Here is a 22,331-nt window from a genome sequence, read left to right as displayed (position 1 = left end):
GCGTGAAAATTAACGCTATTTATTACAAAACGGAAATTTTGGAGAAAGTTGTAAAGCCAAGCGTAGATAGTATGTACGGAGAAGATCATTATGTGTTTCAACAGGACGGAGCACCCTCTCACACAGCGAATCTGGTTCAGAACTGGTGTCAGGAAAATTTGACCGACTTTTTGGCCAAAAATTAATGGCCTCCCAGTTCACCAGATCTGAATCCCTTGGATTACTTCGTATGGTCATACAAGTTGTCGAAGATAAACGAGCACAGGATACCTACATAGGCCCGATTCAAAATCGTAATCCTTCGTATAAGGGACGAAACGCCCATGGAAGTCGTTCGTGCCGCCTGCGACGGATTTGAGAAACGTTTGAAGCTCGTCAAAAGGGTTAAAGGTGGAGTTATTTCAAAACACTTGTTGTAATTTATTAATAATATAGTACCTTTCAAATCGAACAATAATTAATAAAATCGGAACAGCTGTTGTAAAATAAATGTAGTTTCAATTTGTATGAGAATATATTGGACACGGTGTATATACCTAATATTATTTTGTGTTATTTGACAATCAAATCGATTGATGTTTGACAATCGATTAAATGTGTAATTATAAGATACTTTAGCAGCTAATAAATAAAAAAGTTTCCTCAGATTACCTTCAATTTCTCCGTTCAGCTCATGATGTTGTACAAAATGTTAAGCGTTGTTTGACCAATAAATAGTTAATGGGTTCAGTTATGGCAATTTCGGTCACGGGTTACTTTAAAACACGTTTTATTATGTCGAAGCCGACGTTTCAAGGATATATTTCCTCGTCCTCAGGGCAAAAACAAAACAAACAAAGTCTCGTCAAAATATGGTGCATTGGTGTTAAATTGCTGTTGGTTAACTACACTACAACAGTATCTTTCAACACACATCACACACGATGTGAGGACGAGGAAATATATCCTTGAAACGTCGGCTTTGACATAATAAAACGTGTTTTAAAGTAACCCGTGACCGAAATTGCCATCATTGAACCCGTTGTTCAAAATGTTCAGAACGAGCCTAGTAACAAGCCATACCAAAAATTGAACCGAAAATTAGATTATCAATAAATAATTTGTTAGTTGGATGAAATATCTAGTCAAATTATATCTACGAGTTTGTACTGGCATCACCGATATAGTACGATGTCTATAACTGTCATTCAAGTGATTTTTAGCGATTTTTATTCTTTATTTAAAAATCGAAGGTCAACGATAAATTTTTTTTCAAAATCACATAAAGTTTTACTTTTTTAGCTGATATATAAAAATCCGAAATTTCTTTATAGCAAAACATACAAAATTGTTTTCAAGAGGGGTATTCAGGTAGCAAATTATTAAATTATAAATATGCAAATATTAAATTTGTAGCCCTTGCTCTTGTCTCAGAAACTGGTGGTATACATTTAAAATATTACCAGCGAACCAAGAACCTTCGGATATAACCAAATAATCATAGTAGAAGGTTTGGAATAGCCCTTGCTCGGATATCTGTAGCTTGTAGTAAAACAGTTATGGCATCTAATGTTTTTAAGGTTTAAATTAGTTTATTTGACACGGCACGATACATTTTCTGTTTTACTGAGCCAAGTACAATTCGTATTAATTCTACGTTAGCAGGGAAAAGAGGGAGGCCTTTTCTTTATTCTCGCGGCCGACTACGAGCTAGTGGGGATTTAAGGTGAGAGGAGGGGAGATACAATTTTGACTTAAAACTATTTTGGAACTTTGTTTTTCAACTGTTAGAGCAATTGTATTCTTGTTTGTTGTGGGTTCAAAATATTTGTGTAAGCATAGATGCGGGCTCTTCGTTTCCGTGTCTTCAGCATAGCATATTTGTATCCTTAATCTGACAAATAGACGAAGAAAATTTTAAATTTTAATGTCAGCGTTTTTCAGAAAAGCAGTATAGCTGTGTCATGTACTGGAGATCACCGCTTCCCAGAATGTCTCTAACGGGTACGTTCGGTTGTTTTCCTCGGGCCCGAAGGGAATCTATAAGCTCGGACCTAACACCACAGTATTCGGTACACGACCAAACAACATGCTCGATGTCATGGTAGCCATCGCCACAAACGCAGTGATTACTGTCTACAAGCCCTATACGAAAGAGATGCGTGTTTAACGTGTAGTGATTGGACATAAGTCTGGACATCACGCGAATGAAGTCCCGACCTACATCCAACCCCTTGAACCATGCTTTCGTCGATACCTTAGGAAAAATGGAATGTAGCCACCGTCCCAGTTCATCTGAGTTCCATGATGATTGCCAACTGTTGAGTGTTCTCTGACGCAAAATGCTATAAAATTCATCATAAGCAATTGGTCTTTCATAAATATCGCCATCAATAGCACCCACCTTAGCAAAAGAGTCAGCCTTTTCATTACCCGGAATCGAGCAATGAGAAGGGACCCACGCTAAGGTAACCCGGTAATTTTTATCTGTTAAAGCACTTAAAAACCGCCGTATTTTCCCCAGGAAATACGGGGTGTGCTTCACAGGCTTCATCGATCGCAGAGCCTCAATGGCACTGAGACTATCTGTGAAGATGAAGTAGTGGTCTGTGGGTAGGGTTTCGATGATTCCAAGAGAGTACTGAATAGCAGCAAGTTCTGCGACGTACACGGAAGCAGGAGCATCGAGTTTGTAGGAGGCGGTAAAATTTTCGTGGAAAACACCGAAGCCAGTGGACTCATCTAGATTAGATCCGTCAGTGTAAAACCTTTTATCATAACTAACATGTTTAAACTTATTCGAAAAAATCTTAGGGATCTCTTGGGGTCGCAATTGATCCGGGATACCAGAAATGTCTTGTTTCATGGTGGTGTCGAAGAATATAGCATTATTAGAAGTATCTAAAAGTGCGACATTGGAGGAATCGTATGAAGAAGGATTAATATCTTGAGCCATATAGTCAAAATATAAAGTCATAAATCTGGATTGAGATTGAAGGTCGACCAACCTCTCGAAATTTTCAATTACTAATGGGTTCATAACTGTGCATCGAATTAGCAACCGGTAAGAGAGATTCCAAAAACGATGTTTCAACGGAAGAATACCCGCTAACACTTCAAGACTCATCGTATGGGTCGACTGCATGCAACCCAAGGCTATACGCAAACAACGATATTGTATTCTCTCTAATTTTATAATGTGCGTGTTCGCGGCGGAGCGAAAGCAGAAACAGCCGTACTCAAGAACTGACAATATCGTTGTTTGGTAAAGCCTTAGAAGGTCTCCTGGGTGGGCTCCCCACCAGGTTCCGGTAATCGTACGAAGAAAATTAATCCTCTGTTGGCATTTTCGTGTCAGATACCTTATATGGCAAGCCCAGGTGCATTTAGAGTCGAACCAGACCCCGAGATATTTAGCGACTAAAACCTGAGAGATCGTTTTACCCGTTAGTAGGAGCTGCAGCTGAGCTGGGTTATGCTTCCTAGAAAAAACGACCAACTCAGTTTTCTCCGGAGAGAATTCGATACCCAGCTTAAGAGCCCATTCAGACAAATTGTCTAAGGTATCTTGCAATGGTCCTTGCAGATCGCTAGCCTCGCTACCAGTAATGGATACAACGCTATCGTCTGCAAGTTGCCTTAGCGTGCATGAATTTGCAAGACATTCATCGATGTCATTGACGTAAAAATTATATAAGAGAGGACTTAAACATGAGCCCTGGGGAAGGCCCATGTAACTAATTCGGGAAGTTGTCGAATCGCCATGTGAGAAATACATATGCTTTTCTGACAACAAATTGAGCAAAAAGTTATTCAGATTTAGTGAAAGTCCCTGCGAATGAAGTTTCGCGCTTAAAACTTCTACAGAGACAGAGTCAAAAGCCCCCTTTGCTCTTTTCGAGCAAATGCGAGTTGAATTTCAGTAGAAAGCAACGCTAGGCAATCGTTCGTCCCTTTGCCCCGGCGAAAGCCAAATTGAGTATCTGAAAGTAAACCGTTTGTTTCGACCCATTAGTCTAACCGTAAGAGGATCATTTTCTCCATTAGTTTCCGGAGGCAAGAGAGCATCGCAATCGGCCTATATGAATTGTGATCAGAGGCAGGTTTCCCGGGTTTCCGAATAGCAATGACTTTTACCTCCCTCCAGTCATGCGGAACAATATTTAGCTCAAGAAACTTGTTGAACAAGTCCAACAAGCGTCTTTTCGCAGAGTCGGGTAGATTCTTCAACAGGTTGAATTTTATTCTATCTAACCCTGGGGCCTTATTGTTGCACGACAGGAGAGCCATTGAAAATTCCAATGTTTCCCTCGACAACGCGTTTACGAACCGCCGCCAGTACCCGCGTTTTTTCGCCTTTACTAAGCTCTTCATATGCCTGCCCAGTGCCTCGTACTTTCGTAGTAGGTTGACAGTGCCGTACTCCCGGTAGTCCTTATACGCCGCGGACCTTCGCGCGTACAGCTCAGAGCACTCTTTGTCCCACCATTTGTTGGGAGGGCGTTGTCTAATCGTTACCCCGGGTATCGGTTTCGTCTGAGCTTGCGTCGCGGCGTCGATTATCAAGCCAGCTAAGAACGCGTATTCTTCCTCCGGAGGAAGTTCCTCGTGAGTCTCGATAGATTCCGCTGTAATAGACTCATAACGCTTCCAATCAATATTACGTGTGAGGTCGTAGGAAATATTGATTGGGTTCGGGGGAGTTGAACCATTAGCGATTGATATAACGAATGGAAGATGATCACTACCGTGGGGATCGTTGATTACTTTCCACTGGCAATCTAACGCAAGTGATGTCGAGCAGAGGGATAGGTCAAGCACGCTTTCACGTGCTGGAGGATTAGGTACACGTGTCGCTTCCCCAGTATTCAAAAGTGTCATATTGAAGTCGTCGATCAAGTTACAAATTAAAGAAGATCGGTTGTCGTCGAACAGCGACCCCCATAGCGAACAGTGAGAGTTAAAATCTCCCAAAATCAAAAAAGGTGCGGGAAGCAATTCTGCTATATCAAGGAGGTGCTTCTGTTCAATCCGCGCGGATGGGGGAATATATAACGAAACAAGGCAAAGGTCTTTTCCATTCATATTCGTTTGAATGGCAACAACTTCAATATTCGAGATCGAGGGGAGGTCGATTCTGAAAAAAGAATAGCACTTTTTGATCCCTAAAAGTACCCCTCCACCGTGTGAGTCTCGATCTCGACGAATGATGTTAAAATCGTGGAAATTAAGTTGGTCATTTGAATTGAGAAAAGTTTCACAAAGCGCGAACGCATCACAATTGTATGTGTTTATCAAATGTGAAAATAAATCAAATTTGGGGATGATACTTCTGCAGTTCCACTGTAACACAGTGACAAAATTCCTAACCTCTTTCAACGTATTAGTCATCGAAAGATACGATAGCTGAAATGAGGGGCCAAGTTGCTGTGAGTTGCTTCAAAAAGGTTTTCACTGTTGGGAGAAGGGCAAGAAGAATGTTTTGAAGGGGATCTGGTATGTTGAATGTTTTAAATATCCAGTCCACAATATCAGAGAATTTTATGAACCCTGTTTCTTTTATGTCTTCTGATCGAGAAATGGGTGCACGAGGGGTTTTTGGTGCCCCAGGAAGCGGTGGGTACTCCTGGTTTGATTTGAAATTAAAACCGGGGGGTACTTGCTTCGGTTTTTCTTCACCGCTTCCTTTTTGTGTTGTCTTATTGGTCATTCCGCTAGGGGTTATCTTACGACCTTTACGAGAAAGATTAGGAGAGTTGAGCATTCTCCTCTTCCTAGATCCCTCTGGCAAGGCATAGGAACACCCTTCGACGGGATCGTCAGATGTACCCTCATCGGTTGGCGAAAAGGAAAAGATGTTTCCTGTCGAGGGTGGCTCAGCCCTCTTAAGCATTTCTGCAAAAGAGCGCTTTGATCGTTCCTTAAGGGAACGCTTAATTTTTTCCTCGCGCTGTTTGTACGCGGGACATGCCGGAAGGTCATGCCGAGTTCCCTCGCAATAAAGACACTTTTCAGTATCCCCACTGCAAGCGTTCTCAGCATGATTGCCTCCGCACTTGCTACAGCGTGCCTTGTTGCAGCAGTAGGTGGCTGTGTGACCTAACTGCTTACAGTTTTGGCAATGCATGACCCGCGGTACGAACAGGCGTACAGGTAGACGAACCCTGTCCAAGCGGACGTAGTTCGGCAGCGCGGATCCGGTGAATGTTACTCGGAAGGAATCCGAAGGGAGGAATTTCTTCTTCCCTTCTTCGATGGATACTGAATGCAATTGCTTGCAATCCAGTATCTTTACACTTTGCATCAAGGGGTTTTTAAAACAGCCAACTCCATGACGCAAAATGTCATCGACAGTGAGATTCCCCTCGGTAACCACACCGTCGATTTCTACATCCTTGGCAGGGATGTACACGTAGCCAGCAATTTCGTTTGCTTGCTTCAAGCTACTCACGACAACTCGCAGTTTGTTCGGCCTCACCTTCGTAATCTCGGTTACGGCCGAAAAATGTTTTGCCAGGTCTTTGCCAATTTGAATAATATTCAATGGCTTCTTTATGGGCCGGAAAAAAACAACGTAGGGACCGCCAGCGGCATCTGGGTAAGCTTTTACCCGTACTTCCGGTACTCTTGGTACAGGACTTGGCAAAGGGGAGGGCACAGGGGAAGGTAGGGGTGAGCTGATGGGAGAAATTTCAATTTCTTCCCCGTTTGTTTCCACCTCCAGGAAAAGTTGCACCTGCATGTCGTCCATTTTGCGGGAGCGTTACGCTCTACCGCACACAAACGATAAATATTCGAATTTGGGGGGGGGGGATTCAAGTAGTTGGTGTTAAATTTTAAAAACAATTTTTCAATCTACAATGGATCAAATAAAAAAAAAGACAGTAATACTAATTCTAATAACAATAGTAATAATAATAATAATAATAATAATAATAATAATAATAATAATAATAATAATAATAATAATAATTATAGTAATAATATTAATAATAACAATAATAATATCAATAATAATATTAATAATAATATTATAACATAGTAATAATATTGATAATAATAGTAAAAATTCTAAAGGTAATACGTCACCGAACGTCTAAGTCACGACCTCACGGCTGATAGTAGAATTAATCGAGCGTCTCCGCAGAACAAACAATGACGCTCCAGCTTCGTGTTGAGACGCAGTGGCCGTGTCCTACACGCGACCTTGTAGATGCCACTTGTAGTTGACTTCCACTCGCTCGATCGTATGATGGTCCGTGCTGCTAGCGGGGTAACAGCGGTGCGGGAGAATTATTCTTGCTGATATATCAGCTGCGTATCGAATCACTGGCGGGGTAGCCTGCCCCTACCAGTGTGCAGATGTTTCTGCCGATATATAACAGGCTATTGTTATCGCGCAGCACAAGAACCAATCGACAAAAAAACACCCGTACGATAACTCGTGTATTGTTATTTTGCGAACTCAAACGGAGATAAACAATTTGCGTCTAATCGAGACGAAAGCAAAACAACGAATGATGGCATCTAATGTAAATCTATTAAACAAAATGTTTCACATTATTTTAAAGTTTACCAATTGGGTTGCTTAGCCTTACCACTAGTTGTTATGTATCATTTGGAAAAGCTGCATTTTCTAAGTAAAACTTGGTTTAAAAAAAATATGTATCATTTTCTTTTGGTTTTTCAGTTGAATCTCTGTGTTGTAATTTTGCAGGATAATTTTCTTGAAAATCATTTAAAATAACGTGTGTGCAACTTTAATCGATTGTTTGCACTGCTGACGCATGCATAGAGTAGCAATTCGAGCGCTAATTATTTATATTTATAGAAACCAGATCTCAAAATTGTATAGAAAGAAACTTCCGTCCCGTTTCACGTTAATCACGATTTTGAAGTAGAATACTTCTCTCAGGAAGTTCGGCTACATAGGGATGTGAAATGAAAATCTAAAACCGAAAAAAGTGAAAAATGTGTCCAATTTCAAATGCTAATAAATCGGTTAGTATTCGATGGATTTCCTTCGTTCTTGCAGCAATAGATTGGAAAATCTTCTAAGATTCTTCCCAAAACAAGATAATTGTAATTTTTTTATACACACTATTGTTCTACTGAAAATAGTAAAGCCTTGTCAAAACGAAAAATTCGTCCTCTGATTGGTCGTTATATGCTTGCTTCCCAAGCACGGTCGACAGGATCATATACCTTGCAATTGAAAACATGCTATTTGGCTTATATAAGAGCCTGTTTCAGCCGGAGCCGCTCATAATAGTTCTAGACAGCGGCAACAGCAGTCAGGTCATGAAGATTGCCATCAGGAAATCCAATTTTGGAAATCAAAATGCCTTTTTTAAGGCAAATAAACAATTCATTAAAAGTTAATATTTTTTGTCAACGCAAGCAAGCATTCTGTGTTGCATCCTAGCAATTTAAATCTGTCGCACCCGTCGAATTTACTGAATGTGAAATAGCTTCCACAGTGCATGTTGTCCGTGTATCTTAATTCCCCCAATGTTAGGACAGCTCAAAAGTTGTAATCAGCAACCGATTTTGAACCGCAAAATGCTTTTTTCAAGGCAAATAAAAATATAATTGAAGGTTAATAATTTTCTGGCATCAACACAAGCAGACATTCTGTGCGGGATGCAATCAAATTCTGTTGTAATTGTCTAATTTTCACTTTATTTAGTAAACCCCCCACTGTAGGGGCAGCGCAAAGGCTGCGATCAGCATAACCGACATTGAATAATAAACTGCCCTGTTAGAACGCATTCACAAAAGCAGTTAGTTCGACTATGCAGAGCTAATATGAAGTCGATTCAATCAATCACCATTAACAGAATTTCGTCGTCTCCCAGCTGCCAAGTTGCAACATGATGCAACACGCAACAGCGAGCAAACGAAATCGCTTGATGTTACGAACCGCAATAAGATACGGGTTAAAACCGTTGCGTGTGTGAGAGCACCATCGGTGTTTATTCGCTGGATACAAAAACCAAATGCGAATTGTGGAATAATTCGTCTAAAGAACATAAGGAAATGGTAAACCTGAACTGAAAGGCGTGGCCTATTACGTAGCACCCTTCGGCTATAAAAGAAGTGTTTCTGGGAAAACTAGCTACATTCATTAGTCGGAAGGTGAACTGGATGGACCGTCCACTTAGTTGACAGCAGATATCAGCACTCAGCAGTAACAGAGGATAGCAGCGGGTTACGCCTGTGGCTGCCTTCAAATTAAACGAATCACTTGCCCTGTGGTTGGTCACCACGTCTCAGGCCTCTGCCAGGCTGACTTTCGTACGATAGCGGCGGTATTAGCGGTTGATGCATTTGCCAACACTTACTCCAGTAAAGCCGTGTCTAATTTTCAATGTGAAAACACCTTTCTATTGTGTTGGCCGTGCGCATTAGGCCTCTGCCAGGCTAAACGCGAAAAGCGGCGCGAACTGATTCGCCCGGCCGTAGGTTAATGTACAGTCGTAAGTAGAGCTGTGTAAAAGTATTCTACTTCAACCTTGCGGTCGTGGCTTTGCACATAACCCTCCTGTGATTTTTTTTTTTCTCGCTTGTTTTCCGTCGGTCTAGTTCCGCCACTGTTGTGGCCAATCACCGACGCCCAGGGAGGCGACTCCACACCCAGGACCCTAACTCACGACCCGTTTATTAACGGACCGGCGCCAACGGCTTTACTTCCTCATGCGATGGAAGGCGTGATCCCAGAGATTTTTCGCCTCAGAAAATCTCCCGGTGTCGGCTAGGATTGAATCTAGACCAGTTGGGTTGGTTGTGAGTGAATCACGCCACCTCACAACCATCGACACCTATGTCGGCGGTGGGATTCGAACCCAGGCGTCGAGCGTGGTTGGCGGAGACGTTACCAACCACACTAGGCCCCCGCTCGTTAATCACGAATTGAAACTGCTCGAAATCGCGTGAATGACATTTTCCCCTATGTACTAAAGCCTTTATTACACTCTTCGTCCAATGGTCAAATATTTGACCTTCTGACATAATGGTCAAATTTATTTGACATCATGGTTATTGTTTGCCCTTGTTTGCCCCATGTAAAAATTGGTGAGTGACAAACAATTATCTTTGACCAAATTTTTATCTGCCAAACAGTGACAAATATTTGACGCTTGGTCAAAGAGTGTATTAGAGCCTTAACCAAAGAAAATAGACATTCATGTTTATGAAAATATTTGAAAATCTTTTTTTAATATTTAAATCAAAATATATTAATATACTAACGACATTTACCTTGTGGTGCTTCAGTTGCACTGCATAAATATTGCCGTATCGATATTTTCTCAATATCAATGCTTAGTTTGTCAGTAATTCGAGCGCCACATAGCGGGAGCCTTACCACTTACGGTTAAATGACGGTTGCAAGTTTTTACACATTCTTGAAAATAAAACAAACGTCTGTTCTCTGTGTACTAACTGTTATTCAAGCGATTTGAAGCGATTTTCATTAGCAATACTGAGAGGGAGAGAATATTGTGAGCCAAACGAACATGTCAAAATCCGAGCCAAACGAGCAAGGAAGGTAACCATGGGCGCCGACTTCATAGAATTATTGTGAAGGATGGGGAAGGAGGGGGCGGCAAAGGAGTTTCCAAAAAATCTGATTTTTTTGATTCTAGAAATATACTACTTAAAACTTTTGCGTGCTTTACGTCTTGACGTTAAGTGATTGGAATGGCAGTGTTGATAGTAACTATCATAGACCACAATTTTGAAAAATGGCGTGTGGAAATGCGAAATAGCAAATAAAACCAGGAGAGGAGGAGACGCCAACTTTACAGATTTATTGAGGGGGCAAAATGATACGTTGCCCCTTGGTAAAAATATACTGAGGGTGGGGGTCAAAAAGTGCCGCACCCTCTCCCCCAAAGTTGGCGCCTATGAAGGTAACACATTGAAGGGTATTGCAATCAGGTACAATAGAGGATAAATTCATCTTCACACGTTTTGCATGTTCTATTGCTAAACAATGAATTGAGAATGCTCAAAAATTGCTTTATCACAGTGATTTTTAACTGGTGGTTCACAAACCTTTTGTATGGTCAACAAAATAATGATCAATTATGGGTGAAAGTATATAAAATTAAGCATAAACATAAAATTTACACCTTCACGGTTTTTGTGATACACTTTTTCATTTCCCAGGACTTCCACCATCACCATCAGAAAAATAAAACTACACACTTAGATATTATCACCCAGTACGGTAAAATAAATTACCGAGATTTCAACAGCTGAGATCTCGGTAAAAATCTCGGTAATACATCAAAGCAAAAATAAAAAATCAAAAACCTGTCAAACTTTAACGAGATTTTCGGTAATGTTTAAGAGAACTTCGGTAAAATTCACTGAGGTACGTATTTTGCGATTTTTTAAGATAACCCAGAATAAAAACGATTAAATATACAAATTAGTTTACTAATTACTAAGTCAACTGATTCAACTAAATACAGCATTGTTAAAAACCTGAGAGTTTTATTGCTTCCAAGAAATAAAGAAACATCTAACACTCTGCAACTTTCATTCTGTGAAGAGAGTTAATAACCTGCAAAATTGAGTGAAGAAAGAAATAATCGTTTTCTTCGAATTTTCTTTGCAGCAAAAAAACAAGCTCTGAGAAAAATACTGTGTACTCACTCAATGTTTTAGTTAATCAGATCATTGCAGATTTGCCGCAAAACCTGCTCCTTTTTTTCTACACCCGGACCTGAAAAAACTGTTAGAGAAACACGCGTTATTCTGACAGCTCAGTTTTCAGGAATCTCGGTAAGAGCGTTTTTGTTCGACGAAACCACGGTTAAATAATGTCAGGTTTCCGAGATTCGGTATTTTAGTTTACTGAACTTGGAAGTTTTCGGTTTTACGGATTTTTTCGGTAAACAAATTTACGATATTGCGGTAAACACGTTGAGTTTCCGATTTCTCAGTAATTTTTTTACCGAACAACGGTAAACCAAAATATTTTCAAGTGGTTCGGTATTTTACTTTACCGAGAAAGCATAACGCAGTTAAGTGTGTACAGACTTAACTGCACAATGATTTCTCGGTAAAGTAAAATACCGAACTACTTGTAAACTTTTTAGCTTACCGTTGTTCCGTAAAAAAATACTGAGGAATCGGAAACCGAACGTGTTTACTGGAATACCGTAAATTTGTTTACCGAAAAAATCTGTAAAACAGAGATCAGTAAGCTTAAATACCGAAACTCGGAACCCTGACATCACTTCACCGAGAATCATCGTCGAACAAAAAGCTCTTACCGGGATTCCGAAAAACACATCTGTCAAAATAACGAGTGCTTCACTAATAGTTTTGTTCGTGTTTCGGTATAGATGTAAAACGAGCAGGATTTGCGGCTGATTATTATTATGGAATAATCTGCAGATTAACTTGAATATTGAGTGAGTACACACTTAAAATTTTTTGCCGGGTCTCGGTAATTTATTGCCGAGAACGGCACCACTGAGTGCTCGGTTTAAAAAATAATGACAGCTGTCAAATTTTTTCGTAAATCTCGGTTCACCAAACTGAAATTTCGGCACAAAATATCAGAAATTCAAGATTTCAGTTAGGCTGAACCGAGATTTACAAAAATATGTGACAGCTGTCATTTTTTTCTTAACCGAGCCCTCAGTGGTGCCGTTCTCGGCAATAAATTACCGAGACCCGGCAAAAAATTTTAAGTGTGTATACTTTTTTTTAGATCTTATTTTTTTGGTGCGAAGAATATTTGAAGACAAAGGACTAATTCTATTCTTTCTTCACTCAATTTTGCAGGTTATCGACTCGCTTCGCAGGATGGAAGCTGCAGAGTCGTAGTTGTTACTTTATTTCCTGGAAGCAATACAAGTTCAAGGTGAAACGGAACGTGGTCGCGATCAACTCGAATTTTACAATCTAATTTTTTCTTGATTTATGAAGACTACGTACATGAAACTTTGATCAATTGTTTTCACAACTGTTGCATGCCTTAAGTAGCCATTTAAGTGCTGTTTATTTAGTGAAAGCCGAATTTTTTACGCTCAAACTACAAAAGTAAAAAGAACTCTAACCTCAAAATTGTATAGGAAAAGACCACAATCCCGTTTCACCTTAAATAGATATTAATAAGTTGACATTATATGTGATCCTGCAGGACATCAAAGGTAGCAATTTAAAAAAGAGTTCCTTTACGCTACTGGCAATAAACTAACATACAAACAAACAAAACAACTGTCCCGTTTACACTAATGCTCTGTTTTGTTGAAGCAATTGACTTATTAATTAATAAATTTATTTGTATATTTAATCGGTTTTGATCATATTCTGGGTTTATCTGAACAACTCGCAAAATACGTACTTCAGTAAATTTTACCGAAGTTCTCGTAATAATTTGACAGGTAAAATTTCCGAGTTCCGTATTTATTTATTGAGTATCTCGGCAAAACATTACCGAAGTTTGACAGGTTTTCAATTTTCGGTTTTACAGAATCTCGGTATTTTAATGTATTACCGAGATTTTTACTGAGATCTCAGTTGTTGAAATCTCGGTAATGTATTTTACCGTACTCGACCAGGTACTCGATGATAATATCTAAGTGTGTACGTTAACACTAACGATTTTTTTTGTACACGTTGACCCACAGTAACCCGTACTCTGTCCTGTCAAACTACTCGACAAATAATAAACGAAATGGATTTTCTTTTTTTCGGCTTTATAGAGCCTCAATGAAAATTCCATAAGAAACTGTCAAAAAGTTTTTTGCTAAATCAATGCAGCATTTTTCGAGTGGGAACGAGACAAAAGCAGGGCTGCGCAGGTACACCGCCTTCATAAACTACTCAAACAGTGATTTTATTCAGATGATGGTACCATTGGAGTAGTTCATTTTGTACCAACTTTTTTGGAAGATTTCTTCCTGAATGTTACGTATGTCTTATGTATGTGGTTTTCACATGGGCGAACAGTCGTTGAAGCGATTTTGAGCTGATTTCGAGCAGTTTCAATATGTGATTTTCAAATTGAAGGACAACGATAGAAAAATTTTGAAAAACACGTTTTGCAGCTGCAGCTCTTTCAGATGATTTAAAAAACTGATAGTTAAAAAACCCAATTGTGTCATGTGTGTTATTTTGTTACACGAACGTTTATACTCGCGATCTGCTCTAATGAACAGCAGATTTCTTTTTTTTCTCGCTTTGGCGCAGACCTGTTGGTCCATGACAGCCAAGTCTTATGCGTTACTGTCAAGTGACAGTTTGTATCGAAAAAAATTAATTTATTCGAATAGATTGTTTTGTATATTTTCGTTCGCGTGATCTTAGTTTGCTATGTAACAGTTTGAAGAGTATGTTGAGTTGTGTTTTTAAGTGATCGATCCTAAATACTAATTTTAATTTCCCTTATGAACAAAGCTAGCTGTTTAATATTGTTTATGTTATTTTCAGTTAAAATAAGTATCAAATCAAGTTTCTTCGAAGTATTTGTGCCGTGTCAAATGAATGTTATGTGAAGAAAAAAAAAAGTTTTTTCGAGAGTACTGGGTATTTATTTCTTACATTACTGTATTTAGTTATATAAAATGTGTTCTATGTTTTCAGGTACATTGCATGAATTACAGTTTTCGTTAGGGACCAATCCCCATTTATATAGTCTATCCTTTGTGGCTAAGTGGCATGAGCGTAGTCTGGATAATGTTATCGTGAGATCGTTCGGCAAACATATGTTTTGGAACCATGGCTCCAGTTTGATCGTTGGCATAATTTTGTAATGGTAAGTTCCTTTGTCATTTGAAATTTCTTTGTATTTTGCATTCCATAAGCAAATTATTTCATGTTTCAGGCTAAGGGTCAAGTCGTCTTTGGAAAGTCGTCGATTTCAGTTCTTGTTGTTCAAAGCTTAGCTGCATGATCAGCTCTGTCGTTTCCCGTTAGATGAATATGTCCAGGAATCCATTGAATGGTGAGACTGTCTATTTGCGATCTATTAATTAATTTATAAATGGTACAGATTTTCTTAAACGATGTAAGCCAGAACTTATTATCAAAACAGTAACCATACTTAATGCCGTAGTTAACTCTGGTATAATTCCAGATGATTGGCGCGACATTAAAATCGTTCCAATACTTAAACCATCCAAAAACCCTAATGAACCGTTATCATACAGACCATTAGCCATGATTAGCGTTATTATAAAACTTATTAATTTTATTATAAAGCGTAGGCTAACTGAACATATAGAAACAGACAATATGTTACCAGCTTACTCGTTTGGCTTTAGAAAAAGAACCTCTGCAATTAACTGCGTTAACACATTTCTGACCCACGTGTACAATGCAAAAAGAGAAAACGAAGTTGTTATAACAACCTTCTTAGATTTATCGAAAGCATTCGACAACGTAGATATCAAAAAACTACTTGATACCTTAGATGAGACTAATATCCCACCAGAACTCATAAACTGGATATTCAACTATTTACAGAAAAGGAACATAATACTAAAACTAAACAATAACACGGAAATCAGACGAGTAACTAACAAAGGTCTTCCACAAGGCTGTCCATTATCAATTTAAAATTTTATTCAACCTGTACACTATGAAAGTCCATACCCTATCCGGCCCAAACAGAATATTGTTCCAATTCGCTGATGACTTCACAGTAATGGTTAAGGCAAAGAATTTATCATTAGCAGTAAAGAATACGAACAATTTCTTAGCAGAAATAACCAACCACTTAAATAGTATAGGAATGACGATAAACACAGATAAATGCGCCACTATGGTCATGACACACAAATTTCATCCGATAGATAATAAAAATCAACAATCATTAAATAGAAGCAAAACCAGTACAAAAATTCTTAGGGATATACATTGATTATAGACTCAACTACAATAAACATATCGAAACGACAGTAGCGAAAATTAAAAAGAAAATCAACATAATTAAAATGATAACTAAACGGAAAAATGGAGCCCACCCTCGTACCACACTCAATATATCTAAAGCAATAGTACAACCACAAATTGACTACGGACTGACAATTACAGCAGCAGCCCCGACAACCAACTTCACCAAACTGCAAACAGTACAAAACCTCGCAATTAGAGTATCAATGAGATACCTTAAATCAACTCCAAATCATGTAATTCTATCAGAAACCATTACCAGTTACCATTGAGGGAAAGAGCTGAGTACTTAGCAATCAAGGAAAATCTGTAAAGCCCTTTACTACCAAAATAGCCCAATTATTCATTACCTATATAAATTTATTCAAGAAGACGATTTACCAAAGCACCATACTTACCTTGAAAAGATAGCTAGTTTGAACAATTACCATTTATTACAGCTTGCACGTGCAGTTCCTTATGAAAACTCAGAAAAAATTATTATACATCCAGAAATAGAATCATTTGAAAAGAAAAACTACTCCACAACAGTACAGAAACAAACAGTTCTTGGCTTAATACAAACATCTTACGCTGATTATTATAAAACTTTCACTGACGGCTCAAAAATTGACGGACGAACAGGTTATGGTATATACGATGAAGCAGAGAAATTGTCGCAAAGTGGGAGACTTAAATCACAATTCACAATTATGAACGCGGAGATAGCCGCTATCATCAAAGCTATTGAGTACTTAATAATCAAGAGCATTTCCAAAGCTGATGTATTTACCGATAGTCAAAGTGCTGCAAAACTAATTCAAAGTAAGAAAAATGATGGAAACTTTTTAATCTGTACCATTTATGAATTAATTAATAGATCGCAAATAGACAGTCTCACCATTCAATGGATTCCTGGACATATTCATCTAACGGGAAACGACAGAGCTGATCATGCAGCTAAGCTTTGAACAACAAGAACTGAAATCGACGACTCTCCAAAGACGACTTGACCCTTAGCCTGAAACATGAAATAATTTGCTTATGGAATGAAAAATACAAAGAAATTTCAAATGACAAAGGAACTTACCACTACAAAATTATGCCAACGATCAAACTGGAGCCATGGTTCCAAAACATATGTTTGCCGAACGATCTCACGATAACATTATCCAGACTACGCTCATGCCACTTAGCCACAAAGGATAGACTATATAAATGGGGATTGGTCCCTAACGAAAACTGTAATTCATGCAATGTACCTGAAAACATAGAACACATTTTATATAACTGTCCTAAATACAGTAATGTAAGAAATAAATACCCAGTACTCTCGAAAAAACTTTTTTTTTCTTCACATAACATTTATTTGACACGGCACAAATACTTCGAAGAAACTTGATTTGATACTTATTTTAACTGAAAATAACATAAACAATATTAAACAGCTAGCTTTGTTCATAAGGAAAATTAAAATTAGCATTTAGGATCGATCACTTAAAAACACAACTCAACATACTCTTCAAACTGTTACATAGCAAACTAAGATCACGCGAACGAAAATATACAAAACAATCTATTCGAATAAATTAATTTTTTCGATACAAACTGTCACTTGACAGTAACGCATAAGACTTGGCTGTCATGGACCAACAGGTCTGCGCCAAAGCGAGAAAAAAAAGAAATCAGCTGTTCATTAGAGCAGATCGCGAGTATAAACGTTCGTGTAACAAAATAACACACATGACACAATTGGGTTTTTTAACTATCAGTTTTTTAAATCATCTGAAAGAGCTGCAGCTGCAAAACGTGTTTTTCAAAATTTTTCTATCGTTGTCCTTCAATTTGAAAATCACATATTGAAACTGCTCGAAATCAGCTCAAAATCGCTTCAACGACTGTTCGCCCATGTGCAAACCACATACGTAAGACATACGTAACATTCAGGAAGAAATCTTCCAAAAAAGTTGGTACAAAATGAACTACTCCAATGGTACCATCATCTGAATAAAATCACTGTTTGAGTAGTTTATGAAGGCGGTGTACCTGCGCAGCCCTGCTTTTGTCTCGTTCCCACTCGAAAAATGCTGCATTGATTTTGCAAAGAACTTTTTGACAGTTTCTTATGGAATTTTCATTGAGGCTCTATAAAGCCGAAAAAAAGAAAATCCATTTCGTTCATTATTCGTCGAGTAGTTTGACAAGACAGAGTACGGGTTACTGTGGGTCAACGTGTACTGTTTGGGCCGGATAGGGTATGGACTTTCATAGTGTACAGGTTGAATAAAATTTTAAATGGATAATGGACAGCCTTGGGGAAGACCTTTGTTAGTTACTCGTCTGATTTCCGTGTTATTGTTTAGTTTTAGTATCATGTTCCTTTTCTGTAAATAGTTGAATATCCAGTTTATGAGTTCTGGTGGGATATTAGTCTCATCTAAGGTATCAAGTAGTTTTTTGATATCTACGTTGTCGAATGCTTTCGATAAATCTAAGAAGGTTGTTATAACAACTTCGTTTTCTCTTTTTGCATTGTACACGTGGGTCAGAAATGTGTTAACGCAGTTAATTGCAGAGGTTCTTTTTCTAAAGCCAAACGAGTAAGCTGGTAACATATTGTCTGTTTCTATATGTTCAGTTAGCCTACGCTTCATAATAATATTAATAAGTTTTATAATAACGCTAATCATGGCTAATGGTCTGTATGATAACGGTTCATTAGGGTTTTTGGATGGTTTAAGTATTGGAACGATTTTAATGTCGCGCCAATCATCTGGAATTATACCAGAGTTAACTACGGCATTAAGTATGGTTACTGTTTTGATAATAAGTTCTGGCTTACATCGTTTAAAAAAATAGAATGATATGTTGTCGATTCCAGGTGATGATGTGTCTTTTTTAGATTTGATGATTTTGATGATTTCTTGAAAGTTAATTTTAATTTCTTTGAGCGGTGGTTACATTTGATAGACTATTGTATTTTGAATTGTTGGGAAGTTGCATTCGATAAATTGGGTTGCAAGGTTAGTGTCATTTAATAGAGTTGAGTTGTTTTTACTGGGGAACCCACCACTGATACGTTTAATTGTGTTCCAGAGTTCATTTGTTGACATACTAGGATTTATTGTATCAATCAAATTATTCCAGTCTATTCTGGAGGCTTTTCTAATGAGTTGTTTGAGTTTTGCTTTCGATTGTTTAAATTTTAGTAAATTCTCATAGGTTTGGTTTCGGAAGTAGTTTGCCAAGTGCTTGTTTTTAATGAGTTGTTTTTCTATATCATCGTTCCACCAGTGTTTTGGAGTATGTTTATTATTTTTAAGTCTGTATTTTGCTTTATCTATTTGCTGTTTAATCACTGGTATTACATCATGCTGCTCCTGAATTAAATTTAAATTTATTTTGTTAATGTTTTCTAAAGCTTTCTGCTTGCTGATGAACTCTCGTTGGTTATTGAAATTCGGTGCTGCGTTTTGTAATTCGAACTTGATTATTTTGTGGTTGCTTGATATTTCGTCATGTAATACTTCCCAGTTTAATTTAGGGGAAATATCGGAAGAAGCTAAGGTGAGATCAATGGTAGATGGTATTGTGTTTGGAGGTTTAATGAGAGTGGGGGAACCGTCATTCAATATTATTAAGTTTGAATCTTCTAGTAAATCGGCTATTATTTCTCCTCTAGTGCATGTATTTCGTAATGAATTTCAAATTTGGTGGTGAGCGTTGAAATCGCCTGCCACTATAGTTTGTATATTCGTCTTTTCAACGAAGTCGATTAGTTTTTTAAAGTTTTCTTTTACATCTTGGTTCCTGACTGGCAGTGGGGGGATGTATATTGATATGAGGAGTAATTTGGGTATTGTGTTCAATGTTTTGATAGCGACCATTTCCAATGGGTTGAGATTCGGTACTTTTAGTTCCTCGAATTGTAAATTATTTTTAATTAAAATGCCAACTCCTGCATAACCGTTTGGTCGGAGGAAGTTTCTATCGAATTAAGTCTGTGCTGAACGGATTTTTGTTTGGGGAAGCGGTTTGCAGCTTCAATAAACGTAAGTTTTTTCGGATGCCATCAGATCTTTGTCTTTCTGGACAGTTCCAGTCGTTTGCCTTGTGTCCACCGAAGCAATGACAACATCGCGATTGTGCTTTACAGCTTCTTCCGTCGTGCTCTAACGAACAGCGTGGTCTGTTACTTTTACATGCTTTAGCAGCATGTCCGTACCTACAGCAGTTGAAACACATTCGCAGAGGAAAAACATAAACGGTGACTTTCGCTGGAAAGCCAAAAATTGTCACCTGATTTGGTAGCTCCTGTCCTTTTACAAAAAATTTTACCGAGTAAGTGGGTGTAAGGGTTTCTCCTACCTTCTTTTGAATACATTCTACTTTTATTATTTCCTTCTTGCCAGCTTGAATGTTTTCAAGTATATCTGAATCTGTTAGGGAGGGAGGTACATTTCTTACTACCCCAATGGATTCCTTCATCATGTTGGGTACGTATATGTGAAGTTTGAACTCATCTCTCAATAGTTTGGAGTTTATAAGTACTTCTGCTTGTCGTGGTCGGTTAAAGGTTATTCTAAACCTATCATGTCCCGCTATCTTTTGTTCTTTATATTCTTTGACACCACAACTATGAAGAACTTTGGCGAGTTCCATTGGGTGGATTTTTCTTGAATCTTTAGCTGATTCTTGTTTATTATTGTCTTGTATCTTCTGTTTTCGATAAAAAAGACTGTATTATCATTATTTTTAATCCATTCGTCGTTGTTAGTGAGTTTAGTTCTCTTAGGTTTTGGGGTTAGTTCATGTTCAGTGTCGGTACATTGTGTCTTTCGGTTGGTCATGTCGACTGTTTCATTTCTAGGTCTCGTTTTTGTCCGTGTAGTGTCCATCTCTTCTAAGTTATCCGCCATCACGGATTCAGTCTTTTTCTTCTTTTGCGTCATAGCTTTAGTTTTTTAGGTATATTAGTTTCAGAATCACTGTACTCACATTCCTCTATTTTTCTTCTTGTTGCCGATCGATCTCCCAATCTGGTGTTTGGGTTTGAGAACTTCTCTGTATTTAGTAAGTCCTCAAAACCCTCGATTGATAGTTCATCACTGCTCATGTACTTTTATTTTGTTCTAAATCTAAAGGGATCATTCAAATAATACATAAAGCGCTCAGGGGTGGGGGGGTATTCAGCGAAGCGTTACATTGCGTGTGGCAAACATGTAAAATTGCGTTAGGCGGGGGTGGGTGGTGTCGTGAACAGGCATCATCCTGCAACGCAATTATTATTTGACGATGATGATACTGCTGAAGCTTGCCCACGAAATCTTTGATTGCCTACGAAGGGCTAGTAGATTGTCGTGAGCTTGGTGCTTGCCTGTGAGAAACCAGTTGCCTACGAAGGGCTAGTAGGCTCTCGTGGGCTTGATGCTTGCTTGTGAAGGACCAGTTGCCTACGAAGGGCTTGTCCTCAGGTGAGTGTTAGCTTCCAGTTGCTAACTGTTGACTGCTGCAGGAAATTCTCCGCTATATGTTGCTTCCGCGATGTGTACTGTACTGCATCCAATTTACGAATCAACTCGCACAGGTAACGCGCGTTCTTTTATAGAAGCCGATGTGAATGAAATCGTTTCCCCTACACAGCCCCTGGAGAGGGGAAAATCTAAATGATGGTGCTTTATTCCTATTGGTGGACAGCCGTTTTGCGTTTCTCAAAGAATGACACCGATTTGCTTGAATCATTTTTTTTTTTTTTGTTTTATTCGTGTACCCATAACATTTCTACTCTACAATACCTAACTTCTCTACTCTTTAATCATATATGTGATACAGAACCATTTCATTAAAACGTGAAGGCCGTTTTGTTGATCGTCTAGGCCTACTCAGCAGGCTTCCCGCGTTTGGCAAATGCGCAGTTTCCTCTTCATGCCGTTGAATTTCCTCAGAAGGCTCCTTAAGCTCAATAGTATCACGCTCGTCTTCACCATTGAGCATTACTGGAACTTTTTTTATTTCCTGAACGTTTCTAGAATATCTTACACCTCTAGAATTTTGGACAACGACCTTTGCTCCTTCTCTGGCAACAACAGTGAAGCGATCCTTTAAATATGTTGGGTCACCTTTTTGCCTTGTGCTTTGAGCCAAAAAAACTTTGTCACCTATTTCGATATCTGACTCTCTCGCTCCTCTGATTGCATCGGCATACTTTTTACTCTGTAATTTAGATGAAGCATCTTTCTCGCGGATGTCCGTTCTATCAACTGTTTCGGAAGGAAGTGCCTCCCACAAAAACGGGAAGGTGCCTCTAAATTTCCACCCGACAAGTAATTCGAAAGGTGTGACACCAAGGCGCGAGAGAGGTCGAACCTTGTTATGTATGTGTACGTATTTCTCAAGAGCTGTTTTCCAGTTAATATTGTCTAGCTTCGCTGCGGTCAATGCGTCTTTTATCCCTT

General features: G+C 38.6%; 2 long non-coding RNA genes across 2 annotated transcripts; one reads left to right on the top strand and one right to left on the bottom strand.

Moving 5' to 3' along the window:
* The first annotated feature begins 14,306 nt into the window (after nt 1–14,306).
* LOC129722608 (uncharacterized) lies at nt 14,307–16,961 on the top strand. The gene is made up of 3 exons (XR_008727626.1): nt 14,307–14,529; nt 14,587–14,758; nt 14,828–16,961. It is a non-coding gene; the product is annotated as an uncharacterized LOC129722608 (long non-coding RNA).
* LOC129722609 (uncharacterized) lies at nt 14,764–17,452 on the bottom strand. The gene is made up of 4 exons (XR_008727627.1): nt 17,201–17,452; nt 16,967–17,138; nt 16,778–16,897; nt 14,764–16,691 (listed from the first exon to the last, which is right to left on the bottom strand). It is a non-coding gene; the product is annotated as an uncharacterized LOC129722609 (long non-coding RNA).
* Nucleotides 17,453–22,331: the final 4,879 nt, after the last annotated feature.

Source organism: Wyeomyia smithii, chromosome 2 (assembly GCF_029784165.1).
Source record: "Wyeomyia smithii strain HCP4-BCI-WySm-NY-G18 chromosome 2, ASM2978416v1, whole genome shotgun sequence".
In the NCBI taxonomy this organism is placed as follows: domain Eukaryota; kingdom Metazoa; phylum Arthropoda; class Insecta; order Diptera; family Culicidae; genus Wyeomyia; species Wyeomyia smithii.
This window is presented reverse-complemented; position numbering and strand designations above follow the sequence as displayed.